The sequence below is a fragment of the Gopherus evgoodei genome, chromosome 5 (assembly GCF_007399415.2).
Source record: "Gopherus evgoodei ecotype Sinaloan lineage chromosome 5, rGopEvg1_v1.p, whole genome shotgun sequence".
Lineage (NCBI taxonomy): Eukaryota > Metazoa > Chordata > Testudines > Testudinidae > Gopherus > Gopherus evgoodei.
Genome location: NC_044326.1, coordinates 112498446 through 112512748, shown reverse-complemented (window position 1 = coordinate 112512748; position 14303 = coordinate 112498446). Strand labels below are relative to the sequence as shown.

At 38.9% G+C, this 14303-nt stretch overlaps 1 protein-coding gene across 2 annotated transcripts in view; it reads left to right on the top strand.

Annotated features, from left to right (window-relative positions):
• TBCK (TBC1 domain containing kinase) overlaps positions 1 to 14303 on the top strand; it is a 185875-nt gene that overhangs the window by 17768 nt on the left and 153804 nt on the right. The gene's annotated exons all lie outside the window — the stretch shown is intronic.

Here is a 14303-nt window from a genome sequence, read left to right as displayed (position 1 = left end):
ATACAGTTCTAATGTGAAGTTCTTCATCAAATTTGGTCCTTGCAGATACTAAGCATTCCATGGTCATTACTGTGACTCTTATTGCAAATTTATAGTTGTAATTACTGTAAGGAAAGAAATATTGTTGTTAGTGGTTTCAGAAAAGCATATTTTAGGTAAGGTACTATCCAGATATGTTCCTACGACTTAGCACAGGGGTCGGCAACCTTTCAGAAATACTGTGCCGAGTCTTCATTTATTCACTCTAATTTAAGGTTTCGCGTGCCAGTAATAAATTTTTAACTTTTTTAGATGGTCTCTTTCTCTAAGTCTATAATATATAACTAAACTATTAGTAGTATGTAAAGTAAATAAGTTTTTTAAAATGTTTAAGAAGCTTCACTTAAAATTAAATTAAAATTAGAACCCCCCAGACCAGTGGCCAGGACCCAGGCAGTGTGAGTGCCACTGAAAATCAGCTGGTGTGCTGCCTTAGGCACACGTGCCATAGGTTGCCTACCCCAGACTTAGCATATAAATCTGTCTTTATCTGTATATGTAAAAGGTTTATACACAACATGAAGACCATGTTAGTAGCTCCCTAACAATTTCCTCTCTATTTTTTATGTGAGTTAAGTAGTTTCTGTGGGCACTATGTGTCCATATTATATTTCCATAATAATTCATTGTCAACACTAAGGTTGCACAGTTAACCGTACTGCTCTGTATCTGTGACAGTAAAGAATGAACTTTTCCCTTTGTGCATACCAATAAGAATTACAATACAGTATTTACATATTAAATACTAATTCTCAACTATAATTATAGAGTTTTTGGTACTCTGTAAGGTAACATAACATGATATCTAAAGATAACCCAGTATCTGAAGACTGCATTTTAAGGAGCAAAGTTAAAGGTTGAATGCAGAACCTTAACTTTCATAATATACCTGTATATATGCTGTGTATTCATATGGGACCTGATCCAATGCCCATCAAAGTCAATAGGAAACTTCCCATTAACTTTGGTGGGCTTTGGATCAGTCCCTTTAATACTCCTATGAAGCTTTAGAAATAATTAAAGCAGGAAAACCCCTCCCCACCCATTTACCTTGCTCTGCTATACCGCTTTCTCAAGGTCCTCCCAAAAATGTATGTTTTAGTGTGGGATGTGAGGGAGCACAGATTGACGACAGCCTCTTGGCCAGTTTTGAGAAAAGTCCACTTAAAATAAAATAGCTATTTGTTTTGGATTAAATAATAAAAAGATGCCTGTACAAAGGTGCCCTTGCAGTTAATTTTACAATAACCCCAGCAACAATAAAACAGTCGTTCTAACAACTTTCTCCCAGCCCTCCAAAAAAAAAAAAAAAAAAGCCACCTGTTTTCCCTCCTTTTAGGGAAATAGCCTCAATCTTCTCTAAAAGTCTTCTTAATTAAATATCATCTTTTGCATTAGTGGCTCCTGGCTCATTTGCTTGTGCAATGCATTTCTCAAGCCCCCTGACTACTGTTCGTTTTTATAGTACTTGAAGATACCTTAGGTGTCTTAGGGAATTTCAAAAATGATGTATTAACTTTGTCAGTTGTTATGGTTTGTCTTTACAGCAAGCAAAATTATTCATCCTCAGTAATGGCTAACTGCATTAGTATTCAGAATTTCAGCCATTTTTGCTGTGGCTATGTCCCAAAAGTGGGAGAAATTTGTGTGATGATTTTTTGTTTAGTTGGTTTTTGTTTTTTTTGAGTGGGGAGGAAATATGATTTTGGGTTTTGGATTTTTTTCCATTTAACACAAAAATGCGGAAAAGCTTTTACTGAGATGTTAAAATAAATCTGAGTTCAGGTATTGAAACTTATTTCCAAACAGGAATTTTTAAAGAAATAACGACCATATGAAATGGAAAGTAATTCCTATGTCCTCAGTATAGTAGGTGCTGCTGCTGCAGTTGACAACTTAACTTATCTTTTAGCTTCTATTACATATGCTATGCTTCTCTGCAAGCAATGTTTCCAGTGAGACTAAGACAACTATTTCCCCTTTACTTGTCTTTTGTGAGACCCATGAATAGCCAGAAATAATTTGGACAGGAGCAATTCCCAGTTATTTGAGATGTCTGTCTATTAGCTTTGTAGAGAACTGTTTGACTTTTTCCAAGTATTCTTATTGCATTAGTCTATGATAGCAGAGCAGGTTTAATACCCAGAGCTGATGTGTATGCTATTGTAATTGATTTAATAAACTGTTTATGGAATTGAGAAGCTGCTCTTACGGTTTCTAGATTAGTTTTTCCCACACTTGCCTTTGCACCTGTACCACAAGTTGATGTAAAGTCAGCAGGAAATTTATTAGGTTAGTGTTGAAATTCAAGACATACCATTGTGGACTGTCCAGCTTTCCATATTGCAAAACAGGTTGTCCAGCTGTCTGGTAGTTATTTGCAGTTAATTATCTAAAGTTATGCATCACTTATGGCACACATTACTTACAGTCTGTTTTACGTTTTTTCTTTTAAAAGTGAACAAAAGCATCCTTCATGTTTGAAGGTAACTATACTCAGAGTTTGACCAGGACCTCTTACCTATGGGTGGGTTCATCAGAATTAACAGTTCTTTGGACTCCTGGGCTCTGCTCTGCTGTGGGATAAGCACAGTGTGATAACTACTTGTACTGGGAAATGGGAGTATGGAGCCACTGCTGCTGGCCCTGGGGCTGGCCACACTGCTGGACTCATTCAGTTCTCTCCATTTCACACAGAAAAAGTTATTTCCAGAACCTGGAGGATTAGAAATTTAATTCCCATTTTAAAGAAGAGTTTAAATGATGCAGGGCTGCCTGCAACTTGCTGATACGTTACCACCACTGCATAATGGCTCAGGCCAGACTCTGTCAGGAGATAGAGAGAAAACTATCCCTTCCATGCCTGAGAGACAAATTTAAAACCATTTCAGTGTTGTCAGTCATTGGGAACAGTGCAGGCTGTGCTAGGAATCGATGCATTCCCAAAAGAACAACATTAAATTGCATTTATGACAGTATTTCTGTAGAAAGTGGGCAGCATGGCTACACAGGCCCTTGAGGCACTAGAAGAAGCCAGGCAGATGTTTGCGCATGTGCACCATACATACATACATACACACACACACGTTGGTTCCAGATACCTCCTAATGAAACAGAGCCAAAGTTCTGAGAACTTCCTTCCTACCATATATGGGCAAACACCTCACGTCTTGCAACTTTCAGAATCCCCTTAGCAGAAGAGGAGAATAAATAACTTCCAACAGTGGATCAAGGTGTGAGTGGGCTTAGGAGATGAATCCTGTGCAAGTGGTCAAGAGTCCTCATGGCTAACTAGTGATGGATTCTCCAGCTCTGACACATTTTAAATCAAAATTGGATGTTTGTCTAAAAGACATGCTCTAGGAATTATTTTGGGGAAGTTCTATGGTCTGTGTGTTATATAAGAAGTCAGACTGGGTGATCACAATGGTCCCTTCTGGCCTTGGAATCTATGAATAAACTGATCTCCAAATTTGTGGATGGGAAAGAGTTTCCTTGGGGCACATTGGCAGGAACGTGGCAATATTGTCACCTTTGAAGCACAGAGTTGGGATTGCGTGTTAGACTCCCATGCTTTTATGCTATAGGACTGCAGAGGTGTGGTCCAGAACACTGGTTGACTTTGTTCCATCCTGTCTGTTTTTTCTATATTCTCTGCTTTGTCATATGTCTTGGGAGCCTGCTGTATTTTAAATACCAAAGCAGTTGTTCATCTCTAGAAAACATTATTAGTTCACCATTATTGTTAACTGCTGAGTCACGAACTAGCCTATTCCAAACTGTTGATTAGCCTTTACCTGCTGTTGGGGAAGGTTGGCCTCCATAGCAATGACTGGAACTCGGGAGATGGGAGTTCAGTTCCTGGCTCAGCCACTGACACAATGTGTGCTTAGATCAGTCACTTTCTCTTGCTTCAGTTCCCCATCTGTAAAATGGAAGACATAATCCTTTTTTCCATTCTTCGTCTTTTCTGTTTGAGTCTGTTCTGCAGCATGGGTTGTCTTTTACTGCGTGGCTATACGATGGGGCTTCCAGGGATTGTTGTAACATAAATAACAATCAAAAATCTTGATAGAACTTTCATTTATAGTTGGAGCTGCAAATTTATATCCTAACTAGCGTGAGTGTCCTGACTTCTGTTTAGCTCAGACACTCAGGTTACCTTTCTTAGACCTGAAGAAGAGCTTTGTGATGCTCAGGCTTGTCCCTTCCACCAACAGTAGTTGGTCCAATAAAAGATATTACCTCATCCATCTTGCCTGTCTTCTAAGCATCCATAAAATGGGTGATTAGTCCAACTCATGCTCTCTCTCAAAATCTAATTAAAATAACCCTTATTTGTGTGGTAATAGTCCAGGTCCTTCCGCTCTGAGGAGAGGAGGTGAAAAACTGAAAGATCATGCTGCATGGTAAGAGTAGAGACGGGAGAGAGTGCCACTTTCACACATTTGAGAACTCTTAGAATTCCCCTGCGGCTGCTTTGGAGTGGCCAGGCTTTGTGGAATTTTTGGAGTGGAGCCAGGTGCAGGAAGGTTTGGAGTTAGATCATCTACTCTCTTCAGTATTCTCCCTTGTTTACCATGGAAATATTCATATGTATAGTTCACCTGGAATTAATGCTATTTGAAGCAGCATTAATTCCTGTGAGTTCTCTTCCTGGCTGCTGTGATGAAGTCACATGGGATTCTGGTAAGCAGCACAGCTCCATTTGAAACTGTAGTGCCATAGGGAAGGTAAGCAACAGCAATGGTGCTAGTGACAGGCATTGATCTGTGAGTCTCTGGTGACTTTCTTATCCTGGAGCATTTGGGCAGCCATGTCTCCTTTTTATGCCACACCAATTCTGTCGTCTTGAGAGGACATGTACAAGTAGATTATTCTATATAACCTATTCAGTTTCTAGGGACAGTGTCCATGGGCTTCTCAGTATGGGAAGGCATGATCTAGATAATAGTTTCTTGTTCACCTAATCGTAGTAACTTGCCGTGTAGTTTTCCTCACTGTAGCTTTAATTTTCTTAACAATTGCTTACACAAAATCAGTTTTGAGAAATATCTTCACGAGACATCTTAGGAACAGGTTTTTTTTAAAGGGCCAGGCATTTGTGTACACAATAGTTGCACTCCTGATTTGTGTGTGCAGAGATTCATAGAATATTAGGGTTGGAAGGGACCTCAGGAGGTCATCTAGTCCATCCCCCTGCTCAGAGCAGGACCAATTCCCAACTAAATCATCCCAGCCAGGGATTTGTCAAGCCTGACCTAAAAAACATCTAAGGAAGGAGATTCCACCACCTCCCTAGGTAACCCATTCCAGTGCTTCACCACCCTCCTAGTGAAAAAGTTTTTCCTAATATCCAACCTAAACCTCCTCCACTGCAACTTGTGACCATTACTCCTTGTTCTGTCATCTGATACCACTGAGAACAGTCTAGATCCATCCTCTTTGGAACCACCTTTCAGGTAGTTGAAAGTAGCTATCAAATCCCCCTTTATTCTTTTCTTCTGCGGACTAAATAATCCGAGTTCCCTCAGCCTCTCCTCATAAGTCATATGCTCCATACCCCTAATCATTTTTATTGCCCTCCGCTGGGCTATTTCCAGTTTTTCCACATCCTTCTTGCAGCGTGGGTCCCAAACTGGACACACTACTACAGATGAGACCTCACCAATGCCGAATAGAAGGGAATGATCACGTCCCTTGATCTGCTGGCAATGCTCCTGCTTATACAGCCACAAATGCCATTAGCCTTCTTGGCAACAAGGGCACGTGGTTGATTCATATCCAGCTTCTCGTCCACTGTAACCCCTAGGTCTTTTTCTGCAGAACTGCTGTCTAGCCACTTGGTCTCTAGTCTGTAGCAGTGCATGGCATTCTTCCATCCTAAATGCAGAGATTAGTCTCTGAAAACTTGGCCCTAAGCATCTAGTGAATTGTCTGTAACAATGCCTGTGTGTGTAAGGGTTCTTGTGAATATACATAGATATCTTCAAAATGAGCTGAACGAAATACCTTAAAAATCTGAAGGGAGAATGATAAAATTCCAAAGTCCATCAAGTTCTGTAAGGTCCATTCTCATCGTGGTTTAAAGCTTTATTAGATTTGTAAAGTTGCTGTCTGCTTACCACCACTTTGATACCCAGAGGTGGCAAGTTAAGATATTGAAAGATGGGGAATTAAAAAAAAAATGGAGCTATTTTAGAACTAGTTCTTTGGGATCATTTTTCCAGACCATATTAAAGAAACTTTAAGCAACACTTCATTGCTGTTATAATATGAGTTATGTGTATTTTTCCTTGCGTGTCATGCTTGAAGTGGTTTTATTTTTCATTCTTTGATGAAGTTGATCTGCACTTGTATTCTTAATAATAAAAATGCCAAATATAGCATTCAGACATTTAGCAGACTTCTGGCACCTCCAATAGTGTTTCTGGATTAGTCTTAAATTTGTGACTGGGGCGGTCTACGCATATTTCTTTCTTTAATACAAAATAGCTTTCATATGTTTTGAAAGTTATGGTTTAGAAAAACTACCAGCGAACCATCAGAGATACAGAGGTATAGTATGTTGTACATGGACTCTTTGATAGGAAGCAGGCTATGTCTGCAGCTGCTTACTAGCTTGGTGGAAAATATGATCTGAATGTCTCGGATGAGTAAGTATTATTTGCCTTTATGAAACTATTGTCTACTCACTCAATTAGATTTCTTCATTCCATTCTGGAAAGAATGTAGTTCTTGGAGTGAAATTACAGTATGAGAGGTACTGTAGAGAAAAAGATAACTTCCATATAGCCGGGGCCGGCGCTTCCATTTAGGCGGCCTAGGCAATCGCCTAGGGCGCCAGGATTATTAGTGGGCAGCATTCCACCGGAGGGGGCGGCAGGCGGCTCTGGTGGAGCTGCCGCAGTGGTGCCTGCGGAGGGTCCGCTGGTCTGTGGCTCCGGTGGACATCCCGCAGGCACCACTGCGGCAGCTCCACCGGAGCCGCGGGACCAGGGTGCAGGGCAGCTAAATTGCCGTGCGCCTAGGGCGCTAAAACCCCTAGCACCGGTTCTGCATATAGCTATGGATTTTTAAAAAACCTAGAATAACAGATGAGTGCAAGTCTTCTAAAGCCTGAAACTTTCCTATGGTTGGAGTTCAAAAGCTGCACATGACCAGGACATCAAGGGATGCATCTACTCTGCTTTGAATCAAGACAGTGGGTGCAAACTTTCCATGAGAAACCCATGTGCTATAATGAAGGTATACTGAACATGGGTAGATGATGAAGTAGTAAAATGCACTAGCATTAACAGAATCTTTTAAAAAGTAGTTTCTCTCTTGCCATGTATAAGATACAATACTTTGGGGCATTTACTATCTTCTGAGTTTTCCTTCTAATTCTTTGCCAGAGGTTTATTTCCAAAACAAAATGTATTTTAGTGAAAACATGATGTAAGAATAACATTAGTCAAGATTGTTTATTCATTATCTAAAGTTAATTTTCTTAATATAGAAATCAAACACTTTTGTAAATAAAGAAATTGGAGTTGGAGCTAGATTGTAAAATATAATCAACTGTAGCATTCATTCCTTCTATATAGTAGATATATTTTGCATTTGTTCTTTTATGTGAACAGTTATGAATGTTCAGAATGTTAAATAATGACAACAAAAAACAGCTTATGTGAGGTATTGAATACATGCCCAATCCTGTCCCATAGAAGTCACGATGCTTTACCGTTTTCTACAATGGGTGCAGTGACAAGCTGTGGGTATGTGTGTAGTGTGCGCATATACCATTTACTAATGCCATGTAAGTTACACTTTTCTTACATTCTAAACATGTCCTATGTGTGAACTATAGGGTTTCTCTACACAGGCTTATATTCAGGGTATAGTTTTTCTTTCCTCACATGATAGAGGAACTAATATAAATATACTGTTTTTCTTCCGCCAACACATACTATAGTTGTATTTTTGACTTTAAAAAAAGTCATGGTATGTCTACCATATCTCTCTAATGTAAAATAATAGTAGGCATGGGTAACACACGTTGCTGAATTCCTGCTTTCATTCTATTTTACCCTGTCCCTGTTACAGCTCCTCATAACTTTTTCTAACAAATTCCTTTTGTGCTGAAACTGTCAGTGCCCAATTTTTGGGGAAGAAAAGTTGGTCAGAATCAGTGAGACAATTTTTCATTCATTCAAATGTGGAGGAACAAAAATATACTTTACGCTCCAGTGAGAAATTTTGAGCGGACAGAGTTTTAAACCGTACCTTCTCCAAAAATCCCAGCGCCGTCCTCCTAAGGGGAGGTATCTTGATCCTGTTGACACTTTTCTGCCACAGACTTTTTAAGGGTATACATAGAATCCCATTTAGTATGTGCGCATTTTATCCCCAGACTGGACATATAATCTACCAATGAACATCTGATTTGTGAGTGTTCAAATCTTACTGGTTTCCATGAGCTACAGATGTCATAGAAAGCTGTTAGTGTTTTTCATCTTGATTCGTTGAGCTAATGGGTCATATAAACTTTGGATCTCAACTTGAGATCTCAAGAAGTGATTAGTTTTCAATGCTTGTCATATTTTTTTCTATATGGGTTATCTAGCATGAGGAACTGACCAATCCATTAAACTTAACACATTGTGTATGTTTTACCTTTGTTTCTGTCGTCTTGAGCAAGTGGCAAGTTGGTGACTAGTATTAACTTGCAAGCTATGGTATCTCCTGAGAAGTGAGATCACAAAACATTACACACAGAAACACCCATCAAATTTAGCATCTCTTAGTAACTTAATGGACACACATTTTAAAATATGTCCTCTGATAACCTGAAATTTAACTCAGCCACCACTCTTTTATTTGACTCATGAACCTGCTTTTACTATTGTGTCTTGCTGTTTAAATTAAATGTAAATAGGTGCACATACATTCCATTCTCTCACCTCCCTCTAGAAGTGGCCCCAGGATTTTGAGATTTTAAGTAAAGGGGCAGTATATCAGTCACCTTCTGCCTTGTCTGTCTGTGCTTTCTGCAGTGTAGCCCCTCATATTGGGAAAAGCCTCTCAATTAATGCATATCTATCCTTCTCCCTCTAACCTCACCCCAAAAAAACCTTCTGAAAACCCATACCAGAGGGAACAGGAGCAGTATGATGGCCTCAGATTACTACTTTTGGTCGCTGAATTTGTACCCATCCATGACTTCTAATTGTAAATGCTTGTAGGGAAGTCCTGAACCCATGTGAGTTTACATCAGCTCAGATCTTAAGTCTTCTGTGAATCTCAAAATAGGTCTGTCCCAGTTCTTCTGTAACACATTTTAATTCCCGAAAGTGTTTCTTGTGGCATTCCTCCCAGTTCTTTACCTATGTTTCTAAAATAGTATTCCAAATTGAGCACTAAATAGACAAATTAGGGATGAATCTATTTAGATATGTTAGCATATTCATGAGCCTCTCTAATGGTGTCTTGATTTGTCATCTTCTCATTTGCACAATTGCCTCCACTTTTCCTGGGTGCAGTCAAACTCCTTAGTCACTGTGTATCTGTTTTTATTTTTGGCAAAACACTGGGATCTATATCAATGTGATGTATTCTTTAACACATCTCGTCTGTTAGACACCTTATTAAATTCTTTAAGAGTACCTTTTAAATCTGAATCAGTAGGTAAGTGCATCCACTTGATCACCTGCACTTGCAGTCTGTTCTTCAACCAAAGCACATGGGACTTCCTGTTTCACTAGTCCAAACTGCAGAGTAGCATCTGTCGTGCCGGCATGCCATTTCACATAGGTTCAATTTTGAGCCTGCCAGGTGCACCAAGCTTAGCTTTTAATCTTAATGTTGGGTGGTCGGTGACGTTAAAAGAACAGTAAGGTTACAAAGTCACCTTCTCAAAAATTAGGAAATGACAGAGAATAAAGGTTGTGCATTTATCTTTTTGTTATTTAAGGTTGTACTTGTCTTTTTTATTTTATTTAATTTTAGCTGCCTTTATTAAAGAAAATAAAAATCATTCTCTTCTAACGCCTTTGGTCTACAGTGAGTCCACCAGGCCTGTTCTTTATGAACTGGCACTGCTTCACATAATCACAGAAACCAGAGTTAAACAACATCTAGTTGATTTTTCCATCTCCCTGCTAATACAGTATTGTTTAGTATATAATTGATAGGAGATATTGTTTTCAGTGCTATCAGTTTAACCTCAAAAAAGAACACTGCCATAAATGCATAAGACCATTTTATTTTTAAATTGGTGAATTTTTTTTTTAAGAAACATTGTAGTTAGTGAGCTTTTTAATGGGACTCTGCTGACTGCTTAGGGACAAAAGGTGGAAATAAAGTGTGTGTGTATGTGTGGTTCCTGTGCTGAAATTAGATGGGGGAAGTTTTTAAATCTGATTAGTTAAACCAAGCTCCTTTCACTTCACTCATAATTTCCTTTGTCATCTTTGCTCACTATCCATCAAAAAGACTTTTTATTTTAAGCAGGGGTAACTCAGTTCTCTGTTCTCCTCTTCCTACTTGATCCTTCAGTTAGTTGATATTAAACTAGATTCCTAAATATCATTAATATAAAAAAGTAATAAATGCAAGATTAGTATTTAACCCCAGAACTGAACAAAAGAAATTGGGCAGTGAAGGAAAAAGTTCTATTCTTTTCTTTATCCTCCCACACTTTCTGGTGCATAGGGGTCCACCAGTTTCTGCTGCTCCTTTGTCTTGTGCTCATCTGTTCAGGCTTCTGAAGGTCATGTTGAGGAGTATGGCTTCTTTCTCTATTTTGTGTAATGTTTCTTTAGGTCACCCTCTTTTTTGTCCTTCTGGGTTGTGTTGTTGTTATCAGTTGCTGTGGAAGCCATGTTGGTGGCCTAAATATCACCTCCATCCTCTTCTTACCATATTTGATACTTTAGATTGATTTGCTCTTCTTAGAAATTCTAACATTGCAATAAACTCCTGTAATTGACTCGGAAGATCTTCCGCAGGCATTTACTTTAGAATGAGGGACACCAAATGAAATTAATAGGGAGCATGTTTAAAACAAACAAAAGGAAGTATTTCTTTACACAGTGCATGTCAACCTGTGGCACTTTGTGTCAGAAGATATTGTGAAGGCCAAGACTATAACAAGGTTCAAAAAAGAACTAGATAAATTAATGGAGGAGAGGTCCATCAATGGCTATTAGCCAGGATGGGCAGGGATGATGTCACTAGGCTATGTTTGCCAGGAGCTGGGAATGGGTGATAGAGGATGGATCACTTGATGATTACCTGTTCTGTTCATTCACACTAGGGCACCTGGAATAGGCTGCTGTTGGCAGACAGGATTCTGGGCTAGGTAGATCTTTGGTCTGGCAAAGTATAACAGTTCTTAGGTGTTGATTTTATCAGTCTCTGCTGTAGATTTCTGACTCTGCTTCATAAAGGAGGACTGATTTTATGCCAATGTTAAAAATTGTCTTTATGTCTGTGCCAGACATGTTATTTTTCTAAATCTGTTATGAAAGTTGTTTGCTGCTTTTGATATTTGTTGCTTGACATCTAGCATTGATAACATCTAGCATGAAATCATTGCATATTTCACTCCATAGATAGGCAAAAGGACTTTTTCTTCATTTATTCTAATGGTTACTTTTGGGACAGTGATAGCCATATATTTTGTTTTTGCCTTGTTGATTAATAAATCAACTTGTTTTGCTGGTTTTGCCAAAAGCTGTTTCTTTTCTTCCTTTAAGTAATGTGTTGAACTAAGCAGGACAATGAGGTCATCCAATTGTGTTTTTTAATTTGTCCATAAAATTCCTCTGTTGCTTACTGTAGTTACTTTCCTCATAACATGCTCAATGACCAATGCAGACACCAGTAGAGACATACCCTTGTCTTATTCCAGCTGTCATTGCAAATCATTGGCTGAAGTGTTGCCATCTGCTACTGCACATTTGGCATTATCATGTAGATCCTTGATTTTTTTAATTATGTTTGCTAGTATTCCATAATATGCCATAATTCTCCAAGGACTGTGTGCATTTCTTTCTTCACTGCAAAATACTTTGAATAAAAGTAAAGTAAATACTGAAAACTGATCAAAGAAATTAGTTCTTACATAATTTATTCCAGGAGAGGCGAAAATAAGTGTTTTCCTTGTGTGACAGCCCTGTTAGTTTGTGCTGTGCCCTTAGATTAATTTGTTCCCACACCTCTATGCATTCTCCATTCTTTAAAGATACTGTTGGCACAATTTTATCATTCTTTAGTCTTGTGATGCCACTTAGAGTTGAGTGAAAGCTATGGGAGCTTCCAAGTTTGTTTTGCATTTTGTTGGTTTTCTCTTGTATTTGTTGTTTGTTTGTTCTGTTTTGGACCATCCGAGGCACTTGTAGTTTTTCTTGTTTCCTTTGACATTAGTTCACTATCTGTTGCTGTCATAATAAGAACTGTGTCTTTGTGGTTATCTGATCTTATTTCTCGCTTCTACGATGATATGGCTACCATGTGCTTGATTCTGGAGCAAGGAGTCAGTTTTATTTCTCAGTACAAAATAACCTGGTTCAAAGTTAAGGAAGCTTCTCAGATCTTTGCTCCTTTCTTGGAGGTGGGAGGGGGGAATGATGTCTTTTTGTCAAGCTTTGATAGTTTTGTTTTTCATCCTTTGGGCTTATTCTCTTTCACCATTTATTGAACTGGGGAGGAATCTTATCTTCTATTAAGAAAAACAAAACAAAATCTCCAGATTTATGCTGAAAGTATTGTGAAAATCCCGTGCGAACTTCAAAGAAGCAGAATTACAGATAGGTAATTTTCCCTTTCCCCAATATATAAAGTTTGAGAGTGGCCAAAACAATTTTAATGATCTTGAAATTCAGGTAAGTGCTTGAATGCTGAGCTAGTAGCCCTAATTCTATGTGTCTGAATGTAAATATTGGGTTCCTCATATTGAGGAACGAGTTAAGAACATTTTTCTTTCAACATAGTAAAGAGTGGCATATATTTTGCTGTTGGGAGAAATTGAAAGATGAGGGGATGTACTGGATAGTGTAATGCTTACTTAGTCTGTGAGTAATTTGGCTTCCAGGCATGATTTAACTTCATAAATGTGGATTATGACGAAAATACGAAGGGCATGCATGTCAATCTTTTTTTCTAGATGACTGAAATCCTATATCAGGGATTGGCAACCTTTGGCCCATGGCCCAGCAGGGTGAGCACCCTGGTGAGCTGGGCCGGTTTGTTTACCTGCCGTGTCCGCAAGTTCTGTCAATCGCGGCTCCCACTGGCTGCAGTTCGCCGTCTCAGGCCAATGGGGGCTGCGGGAAGTGGTGCGGGCCGAGAGAGGTGCTGGCCGTCACTTCCCGCAGCCCCCCTTGGCCTGGCATAGCGAACCGCGGCCAGTTGGAGCCGCGATCGGCAGAACTTGTGGACATGGCAGGTAAACAAACCTGCCCAGCCTGCCAGAGTGCTTACCCTGGTGGGCCACTGGCCAAAGGTTGCTGATCCCTGTCCTATATAGTGACTGTCAGCTAGTGGTAATTTTCGTAGTTTCCAAAAGAAACTATCTGTTTGTTTGTTTTTTTTTTTAAGTAAGTAAAAAGTCTATGTTCTATAGCTGTTTTTCATAAGCATCTGATACAAGTGCAAATAATATGCTTTGATCTGTGATCTCTGGAGATCTACAGAATTAACTTTTAATTCAACGAGCTTTTAAATGAGTGCTGTAGACATGTGTTGTTGTTTTTTTTATCAGGGGATGGGTATTTGATGCCTTTATATGGAAAATTTCTCTTAAACCCATGAGCGAACAACTGTATCATGGTCTTGTATTCTAACCTTTATGCATTAATTGCCCCAAAGCCTCTCCCCTGCATCTATCTTTTTAACTTGGTCAAATGATGCTAAACAATTAAAGTTAGCCCCAGCCATCCTCAACTTGTTCGTTAAAGGAGCTGGTCAAAAGCTGTTTTTATAATGGCAAAAAATGCACACAGAGTTAGATTACCATTTTGGCCTTAAGCTTAACTTGCTTTTATTTTATGACTTCACTAATAATACAGTGTTAAGTAGTTTAAACAGATTTAGAATATAGTAGATTTATTTCATTTATAATTATTGATTTTGAAAAAAAACTTCATACCTAGAAATGGTATATTTGGTAGTTTCTTTCAATAGGTTTACTTCTTCCTTAGGATGTTATTTTCATTATTGCCACTTCCCTATTCAGGGTTGGCAGTTTGTATAGCCTTCCTCTAAAACTCATCACTGCA